Source organism: Ambystoma mexicanum, chromosome 1p (assembly GCF_040938575.1).
Source record: "Ambystoma mexicanum isolate Mex_15411 chromosome 1p, UKY_AmexF1_1, whole genome shotgun sequence".
NCBI classification, from domain to species: domain Eukaryota; kingdom Metazoa; phylum Chordata; class Amphibia; order Caudata; family Ambystomatidae; genus Ambystoma; species Ambystoma mexicanum.
In genome coordinates this window covers 783,179,340-783,200,359 of record NC_090921.1, presented here as the reverse complement: position 1 = coordinate 783,200,359, position 21,020 = coordinate 783,179,340, and positions in this window count along the sequence as shown.

Genomic DNA, 21,020 nt, shown 5'->3' with positions numbered 1-21,020 from the left:
CCCTTGTTCATACGTCATCACCCCTCTCACCAAGTATGGCGATCAGGAGACCCTTAATGTCCCCTATAGCTGACCTGTTTCCTCCCGTTATTGTCTCTAACTCATGTATCCACTTCGCAACGCCAGAAGTTAAACTCAGGAGTTTACACCTTAAATTATACTTATCCATCTGGGGCCACAGTATATACTGCAGTCTGGCCCATCTTTACTCTAATAAGGGAAACTGTGACACCCCAAACTCATTCTCATCTCTCATCATTTGTTTGTCCACCGCAGGGACAATATTCCCACATGGCCTTCTTCCTGGTAACAATCTTAATCTACTCACCTAAGGTGGTGACTCCCCCCTCTCACCATGGAGTCACCCTTTAGGTCGGTCGTACTGTGTCAATGGTTCTGACACCCTAATTACGGGTGCATTCAAATCTGACCATCTGACTTCTTTCTCCATTGAAAAACATCATTCAGGACCACATACATTCCCTCTCTCTTACCCATGAAAGGTATCTCTGTCTTCCCTTGACATTTCTTGTGCCCAACTCATGCAACTTCTCTTCTCATCATCTCTTTTTTGAGTCAGTCTATCTAGAGACAACTCCTTTTGCCTCGTACTACATGAGGCTCCGTCTGTGTCATACAGCTGAGTGCTCTTAAGTCGATAATTCTTTTCCTTCCCTTTTAACTCTTTCTGAGCTTTCATGTCATGATATACTTTATCGATCGCTTCCCCAATGCTCCTAGAGTCAAACTCGTCTTCTAGATTTGCTCTTGATGGGCCTGGTAATGACTCGTATTCTGGGAAGAATTCCTCTATGTCCTCCCATGCTACTTGTGGTTCAGGATCCCTTATCTCCTTTTCCAGGCGATCGAGATTGCGTGCTCTCTGCCTTCTTTTATGTTCCATATCATCATCAAATTCTCTTTGTTTCCTTGCTTCCTCTCTGACCCTGTCTTCCTTTTTTTCTTCATATCCCTTCTCTCGTTTGCCCTGCATAACTCCTCATCTTTTCTTCTCTGTATTCTCTTATCCCTTAACTTCTGTTCCTCCTCTTCTATTCTTTTTCATTCTGGCCTTTCCTGCTCATCGATTGCTCTCTGTCTGTTATCTTGTTTTCTTTGCTTTTCTGCTCTTTCTTGTTTTCTTGACTGCTCCTCTTGATATAATTGCTCTCTTCTTTGCCTATCCTTCCTTTTCATTCCTTCATCTTTCAATCATTCCTCCCTTTCTTTATCTCTTTTATCTTGCTCGTCTTGATCCTCCCTTTGTCTTATATCCTCGATGCCTTTACCATTGAGTTTAAGCAAAATCTGGCCACCCATCCATTTGTTCTGTAAAAGCGCTATCTCAACAGCTTTATCTCTTTCTCCTTTCCATCTCTTTATTTCTCTTCCTATATCTAGAGATGTGCTTGCTCGATCACTTCTCTCTTTATCGCGTCCCTCCCTGTCTCTCGGGACTTTAGAGATTGCATCTTTCTCCGTACTTTTCTCTGGACCCTCGTTACTACTTTGCGTAGGTGACTCATATGCCAGGTTGCTATATCCTGTCGCTGCCTTAAGCTCTCTCAATGGGTATAACCCATCATCTTTCTTGCGCTCGTCTTCTATTTCAACTAGGGTGGGGGGAGCAGAGGGCTCCTCACCCCCCTCTTTGCATACAGTAAGTATCCAATCTATAGGAGGCAGTTAATCTCGCTCCTCCTGGAACATAGCTCTAAGCTTGCTAGGCGCTTGTGTTGCTTTTTCTCTGTGTATGCTGCATGCAAATATGTCATCATATGCTGCAGGACTGCCTTCGATAGTGACCCTCCTTGCGGCCACGGCACATACATTTTATCCGCGGTTCCTTTAACCCATTCCGCACTGTACTGTCTAAGCTTAGGTGCATGTTTTGGCAACTGCTTGCAGAGATGCACAAGTGGAGTAATATCCTCCATTCTCAACTCGTCTACTCGTAACCTGTTTGACACTCACTTATTTTTAATCACAGATTTAAAAAGTACGTTTCAGAAAAATAATCCAATATGAGTGAGCACCAATCGTCGCATGCTCCAATCCCATTAACTACAATATTTAATTTAATCTTGCTAAAAAACAGCCATCAAGTGCAAATAAAAACGATCAATGTTTTCCTTTTTTTATTTTATTTACTCGATTCAATTTACAAGAAATTTTTACAAGAAAATTAACTTTTTGGTCTTTTCTCATCTTTCGTATCTCCATTCCAGCTGAAGATTCCTTAACATTAAACAGGATATTAAAAGAAAAGAGAAGAAAGACAGGGGTAGGGATACACCTTACTTCTGGTCTCACATCTGATCTAAGAACTCTCGCTCAAGTCTCATTCCCGGTCTTGGAGTTTCAAGTTCAGAAAGAATTGGGAGACCACAATCACATATGAAGTGTTATCCCCCTCTATTAATCGGTTCCACCAATCCTCTTCTCCACATATTGTCAACTCTTTGAATATGTGTTCCAGGTACGTATTTCTCAGGTTCGCCAAATTTGGACATGACAGCAGAAGATGCCGAAGTGACTCAATTTGATCTTTCTTTTTGCAGAAATGGCAACTGTTGTCCCGCAAAGTTTTTCTTATCGCTCTGATCTCGTTTGTTGGTAAGAGATTCATTTGAAATCGCAAGAAGATGTTTCTCACAAACTTATTTGGGAACTTTTTTAGATAGTTCGGTAGGTCATTTATGCACCTTGTTGTTGGTGGCTGGTGTCTTATTAATTTGCTTCTGTTTTCCAAGGATGTCCTCTGTATCCAGTCTCGTTCCCACCGTTTTTGTTTAACTTCATTAGGATTTTGGATTAGTTCTTCCTCTGAGCTGTCCATCTCATCCAGGATTTTTAGATTTTCTTTCACCCAAATCATCAGCAGGTTGCTTTTTTGATCTTTAATTTCTGTATGGATGATGGACATTACATTTGGGCGGTTGCTAATTATGATATTCCTGTATAGCATTAATTTGTTTCTGATCACCATCGATTCCAATGATTGCAAGCACAATTCTTGGGGAATGGTTGCTACAGGCGTTCACGCCGGTAAATTCAGGGCGGTTTGCCAGAAGAGACTTTCAATGCGCTTCCAGAATTTTTGCGGTATCATCAGCATAGCATCCGCGCCGTAAATTAGGGAGGGAACCACCTTGCCCTTGTAAAATTGTATCAGGGGGATTGCTGTAAATTGACAGAATCTTCCGTCTATAGCTTTGGCCTGGCTTGCCAGCTTCCTCGCTCTTTCCAAAATATGGTTTTGCATTGGGCACTCTTGTTTATTGTTACTTAGAATTACCCCCAAGTATTTAAATTCCTTCACTTGTTCAATCTTCTCCCCCTCCAAGATCCATCTGAAGTTCTCGGTATATGTGTTTTGTTTCTCCACAGTCATGTCTTTAGTTTTGGCCTTATTGATTTCCAGGTTGTTCTTTTTTATGTAGGATGCCAGTTCATTTAATTGGCGCTGAAGGCCAATCGGAGTATAGTCCAGTAAAATAAGGTCATCCGCGTAAAGGAATCTTGAGATCTTAGTTCTTCCTAATGTCGGTGGAAATTAGCGGATCTCCGATTCACATTCTTTGATGTCCCAAAGGTATGAGTTGAATAGTGTCGGGGCAAGGGGGCACCCTTGCTTTACTCCTCTGGCTGTGGGAATTTGTTCTGATAGCAGCCCTTCTCGATTTAGGCGTATCCTGATAGAGGTGTTTTGATGGAGAGCTCTGATAGGTTCCAGAATACTTTACGGGCATCTTCTTGCTCTTAGTTTTTCCCATAGAGTTTCACGGTTGACCTGGTCAAAGGCCTGGACCAGGTCACCAAATGCGAGGTGGAATTTTGGGCTTCCTTAATGAATCTTACTTTTTAAGACGCTTAACAGCAAGATGTTTGGTGCCGTTCCTACATCCTTCACGAAACCTGATTGAAGTGGGTCTTCATTGCCAGAAGATCTTGCCCATTTTTGAAAGTTTTCCAAAAGTAAAGAGCCAAACACTTTCCCAACAACATCAAGAAGTGCTATTGGGCGGTAGTTCTTAGGTTCTTCTCTTGGTCCGTGTTTATAAATTGGCACAAAAGTTGCTGGATCCATGAGGTGGGTATGGATCTAAATATTGTGCAGTTCTTTATAACCTCGTGAATGAAGTCCGCCTATTGTGCTTGATGTTCTTTTAAGTCTGCGTTTGTGATGCTATCAGGCCCAGGGGCCCTGGAGCTGGAATGTTTTCCATTTATGCTGTCATCTTTTTTCCAAACCACATAAAACAAACAGACAAACTCAACCGGACACATAAATCTCCTACGATCTTCTCTTAAGACTCGTCTTGCCCTCTAAAATACTTCACATGAAGTGTAAATTACGCCTTTAGATTTTCCTTTAAACAAATCCGTTTTCTGCGTGTTCCGCTACAGGACTCTGGGTTCAAATTTCTTCTGTTACGTTTGTAAAAAACGCAGGCCAGGGCGTATTCTCTTATCGTGGCCTCTCTCACGATTTACTTATTGCTTGGCCACACTCAAATCAATATCACATTCCCCATATATATATTACACTCTTACTATCACGTTATGTTTTATCCCGCTACCCTCCGTTACTCACTTTGTTTCTTCACTCATCACCCATGCTTTTGCCAACTCACTCAGTTTTTTACTCACCGATATCATTTTCGTCTTCAATGTGGCACGTGTAATCCCGACGGTACCGTGGAATATGCTACCTTTTCTTGATATTGAGTGTTGGGGATCAGGGGTGCGGGGGAAGCAATTTCCTGCAGGGTAGGGGATTGGATCTTCCAGCGTGGCTGTGAAAATATTTTTTTACGTGCCTCTGAGAAACTTTTTTTTTCCTCTTTATAACCGTTTCTGTTTGCCTCTCCTCACATTTTTACCAAATTCTATTCAACGCTTCTTGTACAGTGTAAAAGAAAACGGCATTGGCAATGGCGCTCAAATAAATGGCATTTCTATGAAACCACTGGATATTTTGCGACCTCATGATCTCATAGTGGGTGGAGAACATCTCAGCAGTCTGCAAAAATTCGCATATTCTTCTGTTTACAACACACCAACCGACCTGTGGCTGTGGACAAATTACACCAGCATGGTTCCATACTCCTCGCGGTGTTATGCATGAGTAGACGACCTTGGCAGTAGGAAAAATCTGCATCAATGCATTCAGCAACCTCTTCAGGTAACGGATTAATCATCCACACGACATGTAAACCAAATGTAGAATTCCATAGTGCACCACGACAAAATCAACATTCTTGACGGAGGCCACATATCTGCAAAGGCAAACCAATCTGCCGAAACCGCACTCATATTGACAGCCCCAGAGAGCGTCCAGTCCTTCCAACCCGAAATTCCCAGCAACGCCACTTTGCACACGACACCTGTGCAAATGGCGCACAAAGGTTTTACCAACGATAAGCACTGTGCGTCTCTCCATCTCTACCAACCTCATGACACAGTAGTGGCCAACAAAGATACAGCCCCTTCCTATCAACCACAACCTAAACACCTGATTGCCTAATTCCCACAGTTCCATTTCTATGCCCACCATGCTCATAATGGCAGGAGGTGGTACGTGCGCTTTCCCAGCTACAGCAAGGGCTACGCCCCAGTAAATGAGACACAATACTTTTTCCCTTTCCACTGGCATTTTCCCACCACTCCTTCATTGGGTGCTGTGAAAGTTTCACACACGCATGCCAGGGACGTCATATAGGGGTCGCCAGAGGTCGCAACTACGACCTCTGTGGTCTTCCTTGTGACCTCTGGGATCTCCCTTGCGACCTCTGTCTAAAAAAAAAGATGAAAAAAAACATATATATTGTTTTTTTTTTTCTCGTAATGCAAGTTCCTGGGCTGTGGCCAGCACCATGTGGCTCTTTAATTCTGGAGCGGCCGGCTTTCTTGTTCAGGCCCCTTTAAAAAAAAAAATAAAAATAAGAACAGGAGTGCCACAAGTCTAACACTTTCAGCACTGAACCTAAATAAGACAGAATAGGAATACCAAATAATGTGTCTTTCTGGAATTCTATACAATAATTGCTAGTCTCATCAAAGGTTTATTTCAGGGACACTTCGGGGGGCGAGTCACTGATTTAGTCTGTTCTTAAATGCCCCAACTCAGTCTTTCATCCTTCTGAGGTCGATAAATGAGTACCAACACAGGTTGGGTGATATTGGGTGTACATTTTTTCTATATAAGCGTAAGTGCTATATAATAACACATCATTATCATTTGGTCATGTACGTCTGCTTGCATTCACAATAATTTAGTAATATGGACCTATATACACTGATCTTAACGATCCATATGACGATCCATTCTTGTATGAAATGTACATCACATTATAGTGATATCGTAACCATATTTTTCGTAGTGTACAATGCTATGTGATGCCACTTCCTGTTTCGTCAACGGGTGAAAGGTTGTGTTCCATCGCTTCCCGCGATATCACTTCGGGTCGGGGTCAAATGACATCACCTCCTGTGATGTCATCAGGGGGTCAAGGGTTGTGTGATGTCACTTCTGCTACCCCTGGCATTTTGGTGAAATGGCGTCCCTGTCGCATGCACCAACCACATACAAAAGCTCTGCATTGCCCACTAGCATTTCTGTACACCATTACATATTTACCCTTCAACACTCTCAATACACGTTGCGTTTTCTTCCAAAGCACCTCCACCAAAACCTTCTGCTAAAACATCCACAATTTCAGCATCCACAAAGATCATGAGCGGCATCCAGCACACCTTTGGCCATGCACACATCAGTCTAGGCCTTGCCCACACCCAGCACAGCTCTACGGATCCATGCATGCCACCATGTGTGCAGCTAACATTATCCACAAGCATAACATATGCAGCGGCACTTCCACCCAACTCCCCCACACCATAACACAGCCATCCACCAAAATATATCACTGTTAGCAGAATCCACAAACATACCACAGCTTCCGCCACCCCTACCCCCTGCCATTCACAAACATTTTGTGTCACTGCCAACCTACCCACACCATCTTCACAACATAGGGCGTACTACAACAAATCTGCACATATCACAGTAATCAAGCACATACAAGCTGCACTTCACCCATACCCTCTTCCATTCTCACATTATACAAACACATCACCCTGGGGCCACACTGTGCAACTTCTCACTGCACCATCTCCAGCCATACCCCAAATACTGTAGCATATTACAACTATCACCTCAACAATGGAACGAACAATGCACACATTTTTACTCACGTATGCTGCTGTTGCATGTGCACAATGTGCTCCACAACCATTCTCCAAAGATCACCACCCTCTAACTGATGCAGAGTCAAAAAGGCATTACTGCTGTGGATGTGCTCAAGCCCCGGGCTCTTGAGTGCATGGCCTACGGCCCTGGGCCTTCGACCATACACCCAATAGTATAGGCCTTCAACACACCCACTGCAACGTAATGCCACCATGCATGTCAGCATGTCACCAACTACCACAATCGACATACACACCACTGCCACCAGCACTCCTACCCAACCTGCGAACCACAATGGAGCCATGCAGCGAATAAATGCAACAGTTACCATAATCTACAAACAAAGCACTGTCTCCGCAACCCTATGCACTTTCCTTCACCTGCTATGGTCTTACCCACTTCCATTCACAAACTATTGTGTCACTCCCAACCTAACCACATAATGTTCACAACATTAGCCCTACTCCAACCAATGTGCACACACCAGACTATGCAAGCACCACCCTCTACCTGATGCAGAGTCAAACATGCATTGCTGCAGTGGACTCTTGAGTGCATGGCCTACGGCCTACGGCCTTCGGCCATGCACCCAATAGTCTAGTCCTTCAACACACCCACTGCAACGTAATGCAAGCATGCATGCCACCATGTGCCCTACTACCGCAATTTACCCACATAGCACAGCCACCCGCGCTCCCACCCAACCCATGTCATGTGCAATTCACTCCCCTTCTCAAAATCACCTGCCACCACTGCCATACTTACCCACATTCCGTGACCAAAAAGATGTAGGAGTTTTCACGTTTTAAAAAGAAATTCGCATAACAATGACATCACGGGAAAATACAAAACATACAGTGTTGGCACCATTGAGGCATTCTAAAATTTACAGCCCATCAACCAGCATAACCTATGTCATGTGCAATTCACTCCCCTTCTCAAAATCCCCTTCCACCACTGCCATACTTACCCACATTCCGTGACCAAAAAGATGTAGGAGTTTTCACGTTTTAAAAAGAAATTTGCATACCAATGACATCACAGGAAAATACAAAACATACAATGTTGGCACCATTGAAACATTCCAAAATGTACAACCCTTCAAGCAGCACAACATGAAATGATGGTTAAATGTTACACATGTGCATTTCTGCATGGTACGTTAACAACGCGATTTCAGCGGCAGCCATGCTAGCGGCATTAGGGCCTCTGTAGTGGATAACATTAAACTGGCAACTGAGATTTAACAGCAGGCCAGTTCATCTGCAGGTCTGGTGCAAAGTTGGCCACATGTCAAGCCTGCGTGGTTCTACTTTTCAGGGTTCAGAGGTTGGCAAAATACATAACATTGGGATTGTTCATAACTGTGTATTAAAGAATTTAGAGTTTAGATGTTTTTTCTATGAGGGTTTCTTTTGCCGTAATGGTGTCTCCTACCACTTCATAGCCTCGCTCATCATTGTCTATGGCAATTGGGTTTATTTGTTCTTGTTTATAAGTCTCTTCATTGAAATATGGTTCTGTACTGCTTGTGTGAAACCATTCACCTTCACAGAAGTTTGAAAAGGTATCTATATTGACACTGCTCATGTTTAGAAGAACATTTTGTAAGTTATTGTTTAATTTTATTAGTGGTTTTATTCTGTTTAAAATTAAGATAAACCACTTTTTCTTTAGTAGAAATGCACTGTCAATTAGAGTTTCGAGGATTTGTTTTCTGCCTTTGTTTTTTAAGCAAAGAATGTGACTTTTTAGATTTTTTTATGAGATTGTTAAGAACTCTACGGTGGAAAATCTTTTATGAAATTGATTTTTTTGAATGTTTTACTGTGGATATGCTAACATTGGTAGATATAGTGGTAGGTTCATATTTAGGTCGGTTTTTATTTGTACATTTTCTTTTACTTTTAATTTTTGCAAAAAGGGGCTGACTTTTTTAGTGCTGACTGGTTTTCTTTCATTGAGTAAGGTTACGAGCTGTTCTATTTTAATGTTTTCTATATATTGTTTTAAAGGGGGATGACCGTATGGCTTGTTCTTATTTGTATCTGCTCTTTATTTTCTCTGTTTTCTACAGAGTTGGTTTTTAGGAGGCATTCTGTTCTGTCTTTTGAAAAATATATTAGGCATGGATGTGTGGGTGTTATTGTAGGGATGTATAGAGTGGTATGCAATTGTGTAGTGGATGATAGGTGTGGTTGGGAAGGTTGCAAGTGTAAGAGGCTGTATAGGTGTGATGGGCTTGCGTAAATATGACATTGCAATCAGGTGGTGGTGGTGTATAAAATAAGCATATTAATGGGATGGGGAATGGGTAATAAAGTATTAATAGTAGAATGTATTGAGCAGTACTGCTGTTGGTAAGTAAGGGAGTGGTGGTTTGATGTAATAACTAGGAATATTATGATGTCTTGAGCAAAACAGTCGTTGCTGTAATCGTGTGATGTAGCGTACAGGTATGAGGGTTGTGTAGGTGCAATTGCAAAGGGGCGAGGAAGAGTATATATGTGTGCTAATGTGTGTTAGTAATTCTAAATGCTATGAGTGTGAACGTTGTTGGGTTGGAATTGAGAACTTGAGGTGGAAATGGGTTTCGAAGAATAAAGAAATGAAATTGTGGTATAGAAGTTGATGAGAGATGGTTGTGTTGTTAGGCAGTAAGGAATTGGTGGTGTACTGAATAAAGAGCAATGTTCTGATGGGATTAGAAAGAGTGTGAATGGTGCAATAGAATGAGTAAGAGTGAAATACAATATTGTTGAGTAGATAATAATACTTTAGGCTAATATATACTGAAAGTATAGTTACAATTAGAGAGATAAACATGATATATTAACTTACTTGGTAGGACGCGAAGAGTTTTATTTGTTCAGTAGCTGTCATTGTCAATCTTCTTTTTTCCTGTAATTGTCAAAGAAGATTAGTTGGTATATGTGTTACTAGTGAAGTTTCACTAACAAAGGTTGTTATTTATTAAGGTAGGGGGAGTTATTGGAAAAAAGATTGAATAAAGTTGTGTTATGTGTGGAGTATGTTAACTATGTTGTTACAATGTTTGCACTATGACAAGTGCAGTTTGGCATATTATAAGCAACAGGGTAACAGTTGGCATAGTGTTAAAAAAATGCATATAAAGTTCATTATTGCAGGACAGAAAAGTTTGCACTAGGGCGAATATAGAATGACATCAAAGCATCAAAGTTTGCTTCATGTAAGGAAAAGTTTTGCATTTAGGTTTCCATGTTTGTGGTAGGAATTTATTGAAAGGGGAAAAATGTGTGCATATATTGGCACTATATACATATACTAGCTGTTCTTTCTGTAACATACGCGTTCTAGCATTTGTTGAAGGTCAAAGTTGGTTGACAATTTTTAGGGTCACTTCTGTCCCCCTTTGTAAATATCAGAATTACCACTGATCACTTCCAGGAAGGGAGCATAGGTCCCTGTGACTTATTAATGGTCATTGAAAAGGTTGAACATATAGAAACTATCTTGTTTTGAATTTGAAAGGCATATTTGTATCAGATGGAATGCGAGGTATGTGCTGTATAAGCACAGTATCTAAGTTTAATCCATCGATTTCAAGGGCCTCTAAGATGGGCTTTTGTAGACATGTAAATGTCAACCTTGTTCCATTGCAGAGTCCCTGTGATGGCATAAGATTGTATAATAGCATAATTATAGCACCTACTTTCAGTTTTAGCATGTGAGGAGGCATTCTTCCTACAGCGTTTCGCTCTTTAATACTGAAATATTGAACTGGTAATTAACTGTTTATTGACCCTGGAACTGCCATGCCCTTTGCGGAGAGAAGTGGGGGTGGAAAGAAGTAACTTTAAATTATTCCAAATGTTTGCGATAGTGGAAGGGGAAGGTCACCGCGTAGAACATGTTAATTCTGTTTGTTAAAATGATAGCTGTTGTTGAAGTGGAGATGCACTTTGCCATTTGGACAGCAGACACCTAAGACTGATAAATTGCATCAGCTGTTTGTTAAAATGATAGCTGTTGTTGAAGGGCACACTGGGGTGCACTTTGCCTTCTGGACAGCAGATGACAACCTAACACTGATACATTGCATCAGCTGAGTATGGAAACATACCTAAGCGTTTTATGTATACAGATGTGAGCAGGTGGTGAATGGTGGCATAGCTTGGAAAATGTGATATTTATACATAAGGAGAAATGCTGTTGTTTTAAAAATGTTTCTTTTAGGAGCATTAAGTTGAAAATAGAAAATGCATATCTGCATGTAGAGGTGCAGTGTTTGCAACTCTTTTCTACAAGTAAGGGAAATTAAATTGCAAAAGATTTGTAGAACACTGATAAGTGGCAGTTGGTGTGAGGAGGTCCAATATGTTGGCAGTACATGTAAGTAACTGCCACTTGATGTGACCAGGTGCAGAATATTGCAATACATGGCATTTGATAGCAGTGGTTAAAAAGAGAATAGGCTTAATGAGATGATTATTACAGGGTAGGTGGCAGCTACCCTATATATATATTTATAAAGGTGTTGATAAAGATTACTTTAAAAAATATAAGCATACCTGTACTATGTCTTGTTAGATGTAGATATTGTTGAATATGCAAATAGAAATCTTGGAGAGTTTGACAGTAGTTTTTGATGTAGGAGGCTGTGAATGACAGGAGTCATGTACTCTGAGAGTTGAAATTTACATCTGAAGTGTTGAACTGAGGTGACAGAGTTACATGTAGAGTTTTTGGATGTGATTGGTGGATTGAAAGTAGCCAATGAGGGAGTGTTACAAACATACAAGAACTGCCCTGTGCGACGGTGTCCGCGGATATCCACAATAGTCAGCGGACCCACACATGCCATGCAGGTCTTTTAAGAATGCCTGGCATGAAAATAGAACTGCGGAGACCGAGGACAGTTGCAAACGTCTGCAGACATCAGGGATTAGCCGATCCGGTTTCATGGTTGTGAAGGGGGAGTTGAAGTGTAGAGGGGAAGAGGGTAGCACGTGTTTACTTATGTGACATTAAGTGGAAAGATGGCTATAGCTATGAAGTAGCAGAGTGTGTGCATTCTGGGAGGTTCATGGATACAATGGTTGAAGGTTTACACTGTGCACCATGGCATCTCTGCTATTGTTGAATTGGAAGAAGTGGAAGTTTCCTGGTATGGAGTTTGTGGGTTAAACTAGGCGGCACCCTTCTGTGAGAATATGGTTCGGTTTACTCGTCCAAACATCATTATTGTACAATGTGGAGGCAACAGTTTGGGGTGTGACTGCAGTATCCTTGCTGTTTACCAAGAAGGATATTGGAAAGGCTAATGGAACTGTTTCCAGCTTTGAAGATTCTTTTTTCACAAATTAATCAAAGGCAAATGTGGAAATGTTCAAACTTGTTTTGTCCAGAAATGGAAAAAGCCAGGCAGCATGTTAATAAAGCTTTATGTTCTTTTTTACAAGGTGTAGGAAGGGAATCTTTTGACAATGAGAACATAAAGTTTGAATGCGTGAATATTTTTCATAGAGATTAGCCAATCAGGTTTTGTGGTTGTGGAGGAGGAGTTGAAGTGTACAGGAGCACAGGGTAGCAAGTGTTTTCTTTCTTGTGTGAAGAGGTGGAAAGATGGTTATGGCTATGAAAAAGCAGAGTGTGTGGATGCTGGGAGATTCATGGGTAAACATGTTGAATGTTTAAAAGTGTGCCTTGAAACTGTTTTTGTAAAAAACAAATTCAAGCATAAAACGTAAAATATGTAGTGAAGCATTTGTTAGTAGCTTAGCTATAAAAAAACAACTAAGCAAAGCAGAGCATCTGTTAGCATAGTATGTAAGAAAAACAAAAGAAAGGTTATTTTAAAAGCCACCATTGTGGAACGAAAAAAAAGTAAATTGAGTTTAACCCCACCCACTCTGTAATTTTCTGGGGAGTCTGTAGACTATTATACTGTCTGCAGAGTAAATAGGGCTAGGAAAAGTCCTTAGGAAGTTAGGGTAGTTATTGTATGCTAGAGAAAGTTATTTGGGTCAGGAAATTGTTTCTGTCATTTTTTCTTTATCTCTAGTATACATAGCTCCATTATTTCTATTAGCATAGAAAATAATGCTAAAGAAAATGTTGGAGAATCTTATTGAGTCGAACTACTTTACTGAAAAATATAAAGTATATGGAGTCTTTAAGATTACTCTTTTTTAATTCTATTTTTTAATGTGAAAGGCGACTCCTAATGAAACCATTTTGTGTATTTTTTGGTTTTTTTTTCCTGTAGGGAGAGGCATGGAGGTAAGGTGGGGAGGGAAGGAAGGGAAGGGGCACCAACCACCGATAAGGAGAGACAGGTGGACAAAGGAAGATGTTGGGCCTGACCTTAAACCTAAGGTGGGGGCACTGCTTCTCACGCTCCTTGTCAGCTGCCTCAAAGGCACTTTCAAGCTGCTCCCCCCTGCAGGGAAATGCATCGCAGTACATGCAGAGAACTGTTGTCCTAGAGAGGAAAGGCTCAACAGCCTCTTGTATGGCCTGCAAGGCAGCAGGAGGAATCCTCTGCCCCACAGCAATAGATTGTGTGGTGGCAGGAGCAGTTGAGGTAGAGGAGGAGGTAATCCTACTGCCTGAGTAAAGAACAGTCTTTCTCAGAGCACCTGGGTTGAATGTGCAGGTGTGGCGGTGCATAAAGGTAGCACTGAAGCAGAGGAGAAGGAAGAGGACGATGAAGATGAGGTAGAGGAGGTACCTACCTCGAGCACCCACAAGGAATTATGGGTGTGGTGGTTTTTTACCACCATAGGAAGGATACCAAAGCCTCTGGCTGCCCGTGTCAAATGCACTGAGTGTGGAGTCACACTCAGTCACAGACAATATGGGTAGTATTGTCAGAGTAGGAAGTAGGTTTGTTTAAGGGAGGCAATTGTGTTCAGAAGGTGTGAGGGAGAGAGAGGAGATAATTCAATCCACAGGTGCAGCGTGTGTGCTGGAGAGCAAGGGGATGCTAATGCTGTGAGAGGTTGATTCGATGATCTGTTGGATTTTGTCTATTTTTTTCAATAAAATAGTTGATTCTGTCTCATTTTTCCAGAGATGCTGGCACCTCGGGGTTGTGTGAGGGTTTGATACAATGCTTTACTACTTCGAAGAGGGTCTTGCTCCTGTTAGAGGCTGCCGTAGAATAGGCCAAATTTACCGAAAATAAATTACCGACCCCACCAAAAGACCTAAAACACATACCACAAAATGTTTGAACTAGCAAAAGTTCGAACTTTTTGTGGTATGTGTTTTGGAGTGTGGTCGGTAACAAAAATTAAACACAAAGGCTGTGGGGGTGTCCCCCACAACACCCCGCTCACTATACTACACAGTATAGTGAGCAGGGGGTTGTGGGGGACAACCGAAGCTCGCCCGAGCAAAAAAAGAAGGAAACAAAAACCCCAGGGGCTGCAGGAATGTCACCCGCAACACCCCGCTCACTATACTGCACAGTATAGTGAGCGGGGGTTGTGGGTGACACCCCGCAGTTCACCCGAGCAAACGGAAAAAAAAAAGCTGGTTGCTGCGGCAGTGTCCCCTGTAACACCCTGTTCATTATACTATACACAATAGTGGGCAGGGTTTGCGGGGGACACCCTTGCAACTCATCCGATCAAAAGTTTTAAAAAAAAGAAAAGAAAAGAACCCTGCGGCGCCGGTTCCCGATCACGGAAGTGAAAGGGAAGCGGCGATGCAGGGACACAGCGCATCTGAAGGAAAGGTAAGTAGGGGTTGGGGGTGTGGTGGGAGGCTGTTGGGTGTGTGAGTGAGGGTGTGTGTTTGAATCTGTGTTTGAATCTGTGTGATTTTCAATGGATGTCCGCATGGGAAATGTACGAACATTTCTGTGTTGCGTACATTTCCCATGCAGACATTTTCATCGTGCACTATTCCGCAACGGTAAAATCACACAGATTCGGCTGCCGCGATTGGGGTGGAATAGTAAGCAGCTTTGGCCTCGGTAATCAGAATCCTACGGTTGACGTGGAGAGACCTGAGGTTGCTGAGATGTGCTAGAAAAATAAAAATGAACTGTGGTAAACTAAGCTTGAAAGGGAACAAGCTGCTGGGCTAAAGGCACAAACATGAGAAATACACAAACAGGAGAATACACACTGGGAGAAATCAAGCTGCCACCACTTTGATTGTCCAGCCTATGTCTCCTCTAAAGCACATACGGCATGGTAAGAGGAACTGAGGAAAGCAAAATGTTATTTCTACCTTTGATCATTTTTGAAGCACTGTACACATTGCTTTAAGTGGGATTAAATATATGGGTTGTTCCTAAACCGTTGTAGCAGTGGCATGGCCTACGAAGTAGCCTTATTCACTCTGCTACGCTTCTGATGTATCCGCACACAGCACCTTTTATAATGTGCGGAAAAGTGGCCCTGAAGAGAACTCATAGAAGCCACGTTTCCTGTAGACCTAAATATGAAGACTAGAAGAAAGGGGCTTTAGTTGAGAGTGGGAGTGATGGAGCATGAAAACCAACTTCACTTACCGTTAATGTGATAACAACCGACGATGACAGGAAAGCTCTGTGCCCACCCTCCACTGCACCAGACTGGCTCCATTCTGATGCCTGCTGAATGTGACTCATTGGATGCAGCGTGCCATTCCACCAGCATGGCCATCCATGGTGGCTCTCCACACCTGGATCTAATGCACTTCACCCCACCTGCAGGCCACCTCTAGGGTTGGGATACTCATTGTACTAATAATATCCCAAAATGATAGCTTTCAAAGCCTTGTGCACTGGAGAGTGGTTCCTGCCTGTCTCCAACAGAAGATAACCAAAACCTGTCCCCAACACCCAAATTCGTAAAGTCGGGGTCTTCTTTCTCTCTCATGCCTTCCCAGTCCACGATAAAGATGCTTGGAGGCACTGTGGGCATATCACTGTGAACAACCTCCCTGTCCATATGAGAGCTCTGGACACCCACTTACTGCTGTAAATATACGTTTTCAAGCTCTTCTTTTACTTTTGAAATCTAAGCCAGGTGGTTTCCAATGGCTCTAGCTGCCAAACCATCTTTCTGACTGCACTGTATGCCTCCCCTGGGCAGTTAGGCAACCGTGTTCTGTCTGCACTTACTGGTATCTTCCTGTATCTGTGTAACACCATGAGCCCTGTGATAGAATCAGGAAAGAATGGCTCCACCGACTAGAAGGGACTATATTAAGCTGTATCCTTGGTCTACCTAACATTATATCTGTGGATACAACGTCCTTTAATCGTGGGATGAAAGGACGCTGGGTTTTTCTCTGCTGTCATTTGAACGTAAAAACTCATCAAATGTTGTAGGGGGGTTAAAACAATATATAGATGGGGTGTGGGTGTTCGGGAATAGTTAAATAATTAAAGGGGGTGGGGGTTGTGGGGTTTGGGGGAACTCCCCCACACCCCCAAAATAAATTTTAAGAAAGAGTTTTCGCATTGAAATATCCACAGAGAAAAACCCACTGTTGTTTCATCCCGTGATAAACGGATATGGAACCATATCTGTGTGTGTTAAGATTAGAGTTGGGGTTAACATCTCTACATACGATGTTAAATATCAATTGGGCAAAGAAGTTGGTAATCGGGCTAGTAATGTGCTAGTCAGATTGTTTGACTTATGCCGCTCTTTCATTGAGGACATTAACTGGACCATTGATTGGACAGCAGATTTCCACAAAAGCGAAAACCTGGGCTTTCTGCCATACTATTGAGCTGCTCGAAGGCTATACGCTAATACAGGAATGTGTGGAACATACTCCATTGGCGGACCGCAGCTATGCTTACTTAAGTTCCCCAACCCCTGGTTCAGGAGGCAATTCATGATGGCGCGTTTTATGAACTTCCTTGCCATACCGTATTGCTTAAAGCTGGCTCCTGAAGCCTGTTATTGTTGCTTATTCAAAGACAAAAGAACAGTGTAGACCATAAGACATCTTCTCACTCAATGCCCGGTTCTCCGAAATAGTCGAATTAAATATCTGGGTCGTTTCGTACACAATAGAATAATGGTGTCCACAATGTTCTGGGGTAGATGTATGGTGGCACAATTTTCTGGGGTAGATGTATGGTGGGAACAAAGCCTGCCCTCACGATTGCTATAATGACATTTTGGAACGATATAGGAACTTTGATATCCAAGCTTGACTAAATTCATGAACGATGAATTCAAATGCTGTACTTAAAGGATGTTAGCTGTTGGAACTAATGAAATGACAACATTTAAATATATTATTGTTGTATTATATGAATGGATATGCATTATTTTATGTAGATACTGTGAATATTTTTCTTTCTTTCTCTCTTGTGTTATGTGTTTTGCTACCTTGTGGTCTGAAAAACCTTTAAAGGTATAGCACGCCTAATAAACAAATATACAAATTATTTGTAGGTACCAATTGCTCAACTTCAGGAATCTCATGAGAAATCTACTATGCCCCACAGGCTGACAGTCCACTACCCAGCGCCTCACGGGGCATAGTGGCAGTAAAATGGAATAAAGACAGAAGCCTACAGAGATCTGGGCTGGTCCTTCCTGAGAATAGCTTCCTTCTGGACAGTCTGAGGAAAGACTTTCAAAGACGAGAGGGGTCCTACAGGAGTCTGAATAAAGGCTGCTTCATGAGGGGAGCACTGATGGCGAACCCTAACATTGCAAACCCACTTATATCATCCACTTCTGCTGGGCCTCAGTCCACACCTTGACTTCCCACAACTGATGCAATCAGTTGCTATAAGTCTGGCACATAGCTGGGGGAGGCCTGGAAGTTCCCTGTTCCAGGAATGCATATTGACCAGGTTGTGGCAAAAGGGTTGCTAATGCAGATACTAGGATTCTAGAAAGTGGTGCATTAAATACACGCAGCGATACAACTCTGCAATGCGCTCTCTAGAAGCGACAAAACACTACAACCTGTTCCATGTGGCATGTACAAATATAGGTCCAGTGACAGGGGGGTCGAGGGAAAGATATGTTTCGACATTCATCTTCATGAAGAGATGGCTACATACTACAGGAGCTGAACCTATGGGCATTTTTCTTTTGATGATTGTAGGGAAAGTTAGTCTACATCTTTTGGATCCTAAAGCAATAACCTATGGATGCATGCATTCATAACTCTGGTCAAACATGTATCTCCCCTGCCCAGATATGGGAGCCCTCTATTTCAATGGACCTTTTATTGGTCATTAGTAGATTAAATGCGGAGCGGGTATATGCTACGTCATCAGTAGCCTACCCAGCCTTGTTTCTGCCAAGGGAACATTAACGGCTCACTGAACGCTCTGCCACCTCAGGCCAATGTACGTTTGCTATAAACTCCAACCGTATTCCCTAACCACGAAACGCTGTAGAGCTGTAGATCGTTCAACCATCTTCTCTCCATACTCTTCTTCAACAAATCACGCTCTGGTGGATATGCCTTCTCTATCATCGGATCCGAACCATCCTGGAGCAACTAATGTTCTGCAGATCTTCGAAGACCTGACTGCTCTGGTAGTAACCGCCCACGCTCTGCTGAAATTGGGTGCATCAAAACCGGCATAAAGCAAACCCAGAAGCGTATTCCAACATCGCACCCAATCCCTAAGGAGCGGTGTTTCTTCCTGAGCATATTTTTACTGAATCACAAGCGGAACAAAGTAACCGGATGGTGATGTGTTTTATGCTTTACAAATCATATAAACACTTAAGTCTAATCATGATGGAATTATCAGCGGACTAGAGGTCCATATTAAAGCATAAGAGCCTATTACTGTAAAACAGCGGATTTAGAGACCATACAAATAATTAACTAAACATGAAGAATTGTTTTGTTAGAACTTCTTGCCTCGTGGTGTTAGTGGGCATTTGCTGTAGTGTTGTCGCTCCCTCATTCCTCTTGGACAATAGAACAATGCTTTGCAGTTCTACTGAGCACTGCTAATTTCCCAATGATAAATTCACAATCAAGGATAACTCTGTCCTTGAAAGAGTGGCTGGTATGCAGGGTATATGTGCATTACCCACACATTCATAACATTCTTTTCAGCTAACCAGGGCAGGTGCTACAATAGGGCATGCCTCGGCACCTGCGGTGGGCACCGCCAGCAGAGGGGCACCCGGGAGGAGGACATGGGTGCCATTTTGGCTCTTAAAACATCTAGTATAGTCAGATTAAAAAGCGAGTGTGCTCCAAAAGGACACTGACCTGAGAGGCCCTATATTCTTTCAACGGACCCTCAGGTGACATCCTGTTGAGTGCAGTCTTTTTTTAAATAAACGATATGCTTGCTTTGTAAATATGCAATAGGTCTTTAAAACATGTCTAAAATGTTGTCACTGTGGCCATGACCAGGACTTAAACAAGGAAATGAGGTAATTAGTGGGAATAAGCTGCGATTGTTCACTAGACTAGGAAACTAGGAATATTTTTCCATATATTTTTCCAAAAGATTTTTTTAGTTCCCAATCGGCCCTTGATTAGGTGGCAGGGTTATTGGGCTAACACGTCATTAGTTACTGAGGAAAGGGCCGTAATGTAGACTTTTGTTGACAGGCTAGCATTCAGCTCCACAGAGAGGTGCGCGGACAAGACACCACTAACGAGGCCCTCTGGGCAGTCCACCTATGTCAGGGAAACCACAAGGGGCATATAAACCAATGCGCTGGCCATGAGGTGGGACAGAAGGGCAAGTAGCGTGCCCAACCATACAACCCGATCTCCCTGGATCAATGGTGGGCATGGGCACCGACTGCAGGCAGGGGCGGTTATTTAAACTCTATGGGGTTGTGAAGGCTCACCCCAGGGCCAGGTGGGCGATCCTTAATGTCCCCCTTCTGTCCATCCTCGGAGGGTTGCTAAGCAGCTCATTCAGAATGGAAGGTCAGGCAGGAGTTTATGACTCTTTCTTTGCAGCAATGTAGAGGGGCGTGTATCCCCCATTCCATGCAGCAGTGCAGCAGGGCAGTTCGCCTGTCAGTCTGTGCAGTAACGTATAATGGTATTTAATACACATTCCATGCAACAATACTTACAAAAAGTAAATAATCATCCATTTCATGGAAAAATGCAGTGATCCTGTCCTACTCATGAAGTAATACAAACATTCAATTAATCCTCATCTCATTTAGTAATGAAAAGTGCAGTTAATACCCCATCCGTAGTAGTAATATAGTGTAGTATCCTCCCCCTCAGTTTTACCCCGACCCTGCACACCACACGTCTGCGGTAGGGTACTGTTACCAACGCACACATCATTTTGCCTGAGACACTCGAGGTATTTTGTTGTCTCATTTATTTAAGCTATAGCAAACATATGCAGGCATATATCAAAGCGTTCTGCTGAGCCGACTGTGCTACCTCCGGCTCCAGTGTTGTTCGGTCGCGCAGGCTCTTGCGTGCCCCCACGCTGGTGCATTGCTCCCCTGCTGTGCGGTAAGGCGGTGGCCCACTCAGTGTGTAGCATCCTGCATCACCACATGACCCTCTTTTGTAATTATAACCAAGATCAGTCTAACAAATAGGCCCTCATTACGGGTGAGCCCGTCCGGTATAAATGCGGGGAAAAATGCTGCTACTAACGGCTCCAGCATTTTACTGGATCGGCTCACTCTGAGTCTGCCGGGAGGGGCAGTGAACTAACGGCAGACGGCCCTGCAGGGAGTTCACGCCCCTATCGGCAGAGAAATGACTGAATCACAGGCACCGTTCAGAATGGTGCCAATGATCCAGTAGCTCCCATCCGATTGAGTCCTATGGGATTGCATGGAATGGGAATTTA